The following is a 4422-nucleotide window of genomic DNA, read 5'->3' as shown; positions in this document are numbered from 1 at the left end:
CTCTTGTGTTTTATATGTTATGTCACTAATGACATGTTTTCTGGTTTCTATCATACATCCCTTTGGAAATACACCAAATAAACTGGTGTTGGGGAAATCAAGTTGCTGTGAACCTTGTGAACACTTTCATCAAATTATTGCATTTTTTTCTGTTTAATTCACAGTGATTGGGGCGTTACTTTAATCAAGCTACTCAATCTTGTAATTTACACTAACTGGGCTAAACGTTAAATTCATGTAACGTGGACAGCACAGGAGAAGCAGCTATTATGGACTGGATTTTTGTATAGAGTCTATGCTAAAAACTAAGTATTACCAAGCTTACCAATCATTTCTGTATTAATCACAATATTTGCAGGCACTGGTGCATACTGGCAAATATAAATGCACACACATCCAAACATTTACTGAATTTAAAATTTTCTCTGTAGTTGCTGCTGGAAAAAGTTGTTTATTTGGCACATAGCTACAACAAACAGTTACATAATTTATCAGCCTATTTCACAAACAAAAGCCATTAGACTATTACACAGCACACATGAGAAGTTCCTTACATACACGCAAATACACACACACACACACACACACACAAACACACACACCCACACACACACACACACACGCACGCACGCACGCACGCACGCACGCACGCACGCACACACAAACACACAAACACACACACACACACACACACACACACACGTTTGTTTTGGATTGTTGAAGAGAAGACATGCATGCCGTGCAACTCCAAAGCTTATGATGCGAACAAGCATGAAATGTTAACAGCCTGCGACGGGCACCGAGTCTGGTGAGTTGAGACAGAGAACAAGTTTAAAAAAACAACAACAACAGGGTTCTGGTTTATACAGCATGTAAAAGAGAGGTCAAGAGCAGAAAGAAAATGCTGACTCTGTAAGGTATCAATACTGTAATGTGTGTGTTTCTTTGAAGAGCACATACAGTAATAATATTTCTAGAGGGAAACAGCATTTTCAAATACTATACAGTATGTCCACAGAGGATTCAAAGAGTCCTGGACTTACAGTATCTGCTTAATCATGTTAATCTAAATCCTTGACAGGAAGTTAGGTAGACAGTGAAATAAAGTCACAAAGGTAGTGAAAATATAAATAAGTCCTGTAAAAATATAAATGTTAAATTCAGGGTAAACAAGTAAAAAATTAGTGAACAAGGGAGTGATTTTGGACAGCCTACATTACAGTACTAGTCATTGTTACTTCTACAGCCCAATATCACACATTTGCCTCAAGGGGCTTATGGCATGCATGGGCTACAAAAATTAAGGTTATGTATCCTTATGTTATGTTATGTTTATGTATCCTTCACCCATGTATGTGTTATGTGACATCTAATATTTAATCTACACCAAGTGATATCAGAGATGACTTTGGGTTACATCTCTAGGCACCTGATTATATATTGTAAATGCATATTTTATTAGCTCCCTGGGTACAGTTATTGTCACGTTTCGCTTGTATCTGTGCATATATGTATGATCAGAGAAAATATTTCCTTTACTTACATGTAGCACATAAACCATGCAGTGAGTCTGGTATTGTTACTATTTATGTACAGAAGTGTATGTGGGTATGTCTAACTGTCAATACGAAACAGATACTGCATTTAAAAAAAAAAGAAGAAAAAAAAGAGTTTAATCTGAACAGAGGTGTGTTGGTGAACTCTGTTGTTCCCAGTTTACTTTACATGTATTTTCACAGCATACATGTACTTCATTAAATCTTAAACTTGGACCTAATGAACCCATGCTGTGCTCACAATGTGGTGCTTCTATTTTAGTAACAGACAGGGCACTTGGGAACATATCATTAGGTCACAATATCTCCTTGCAGTGAGTTCTTATAAGCAGGGGTGTTGGACTGGGGGGGGGGGAGGGGACTGAGTACCCAGGGGCCTCATGTGATGCTAGAATGAATAGCCGTGGATGTGGGAAGGGGCCCATAGAGAATACCTTTTTACAGGGCCCAGAATTTTGTGCTAAGCCCCTGAATCTATAAAATATAATTTACAAAACATGTTTAATTTGCAGTCAAAATATGTATTTTCTTGCAAATGTTAATGAGTAAATGGAGCATCCCTCCAAAGGTATTTTACTTTCAAATGATGGGGAAAGGTTTTGTATAATTTCCTAAATGTGGTTTAGTTTTGTGAATAAATAGGTACATCATGGTGCACCTCTGTTATTTCCACACATGGACAAACATCAAAAGAATTTTTCACATTGCTGTTCTGTAACTTAACACCATGTAAATATGTATTGTTGTGGCCTGATTTTAGTAAATGGGCCAATATTTAGGGGTAAACACTGTGTAAGTGGGCTTTGTGCAGCACTGCAGCTTCTCCATGTGTGTGTGAAGATACAGCACTTTGATGAGGACTTGTTAAATGAATGCTGGCATTGCTGACTGCAGATAGACAGAGATATAGCATCACAAACAATACAGCCATGTAGTACATCTCAAAGGGTTTCTCCTTCATCATGAAATAATACAGATAAAGAACAGTGATTTCAATTATGTGAATTGGTTTTTAAAAAACAATTCAAACACTTGTATTCTTTAACTTCTAGTCAGTTAGTTTTGCTCCTTCAACATGTTACTATTGATTACTATCCTGAATAAACCTTTTGCATTGTAGACAATTTAGCTGTCTCTTGATTTCGTACTACATACAATTTGTATACAGTGCGTATTAAAGTCTAATTGTAATAGTATACCATTTCTGCAGTTGGTATACATAAAATAATCACACTTTACAATTTTGTACGAACAGGAAATGAACGGCATTAATACCAAATTAAACATATTTCTAATTAATGAATACTTACTTTTTGTTTTCTATGATTTTTCTGTAGCTGTCTCATCACCATCCACAATTTATTTGAATATTTTGCAGGTGTGAGCAACTCCTTCTTTTCCTTTGTCTATTAAACAATCAAACAAAACAGGTCTTTGTATATAACTTTTCTGAGTATGCTTAAATGTAAAGGAAACTTGATTTCCATCTGTATGTAGATTTAAACAATTATGACAAATTATCTACCTCAAAACCGCACACAACAACACATCCATGAGTCCTCGGCTTCTATGGCAATACACAAATATGGCACAAGGAAATTCACGCTGCACACAAATATTACCTATAGCACCTATAGCAATTGACAGATGATAGAGGCTGATAAATACGGGCTATCAGTTGAGGCTGACAGATACAGACTCAAGCTGTAAAGAGTATTTACAACTACAGAATGTACAAAAGAAGTGGACGTAGCCACCGTGACACAACAGGACGCCACCCTTTGGTTTGTGGACTACCGTTTGGATGCTTTGAGTTTGGCATTTTGGCCTTCGCCAACTTGTTGTTTTGGAAGCAGAAGTGACCATATTTGTACAAGAGGGTGCAGCTACTGCTAAGCTAAACGCTGGGTTACCAGCAAATGCTAGCACTAGCTAGCTAACTTGGTAAGCATAGTGCATCCAATGCTGAATAAGACATTTTTGTCACCCAAAAACAAGTTCACACAGCTATTTAAATGTACACAGTGCCATGAATATGCATTGCATAATTGTATTTTCCTGAAATTACTTCAGCTCAGCTCACCAGAAATGATAATAACTGCAGCAGGTCTGTGAGGTGAAAGGCAAAATCAATGTCTATGCAGCACACTGTGGCAATCAAAGCACATTTCTACCTCAGCCATTCAATCATAACTCCTTATCGTCAGATTGCCATGGCAACTTGAAGCTCTGTGTGTTTGTGCGCGCGGGTGTGAGTGTGAGGGACAGAAAAAGGCCAGAAATATCCGACACGACTGGCCTTCATCATTTCAGCAGGCCAGGCTTTCAGTGACACAGAGTAGTGGAGAGCCAGAAGAAAATATAACTTCTTTGTATTTTCCTCTTTGCACAGAGATGCATTTATTACAAAAATGAAAAACAAAGTTAATTTTATTCAAAGATTGTTACTTTGGAGAGTTGAGGTTTTGATCTAGAGCCACAGCCATTCCTGTCTTAACCATCTGCTGTGCTCTGAGGGCCGGGCTGCTGTCATCACAATGTGCCCCTGCTGCCCTCCTGTCCCTCCTGCATGCACGTACGTACGCACGCACGCACGCACGCACGCACGCACGCACGCACGCACGCACGCACGCACGCGCACACACACTTTTCTTATTTCCTAGCTTTTCCTCTCCTCTTGTTGTCTATCCAGCTGGTGGTTTTCAGTGAACGTTGTCAGATGCTAAGCTCCCTGGTGCGGAGGCGAGGAGTGAGAAGTGAGGAGAAGAGGATGAATGGATGAATAAAAGATGACAGACTAGCTGCACTATCACCCTATTCTGTTTTCCAATGAAATAAAAAATATTGTGACGCAGATGCACATGAA

The 4422-nt window shown here is 38.6% G+C and overlaps 1 long non-coding RNA gene across 1 annotated transcript; it reads right to left on the bottom strand.

Annotated features, from left to right (window-relative positions):
- Positions 1-431: 431 nt before the first annotated feature.
- LOC120567786 lies at positions 432-4422 on the bottom strand. Its single transcript, XR_005640610.1, has 2 exons — positions 2867-4422; positions 432-805 (listed from the first exon to the last, which is right to left on the bottom strand). It is a non-coding gene; the product is annotated as an uncharacterized LOC120567786 (long non-coding RNA).

The sequence above is a fragment of the Perca fluviatilis genome, chromosome 11, assembly GCF_010015445.1.
Source record: "Perca fluviatilis chromosome 11, GENO_Pfluv_1.0, whole genome shotgun sequence".
NCBI classification, from domain to species: Eukaryota; Metazoa; Chordata; class Actinopteri; order Perciformes; family Percidae; genus Perca; species Perca fluviatilis.
The sequence above is the reverse complement of the archived record's forward strand: the minus strand, read 5'-3'. Positions and strand labels throughout refer to the sequence as shown.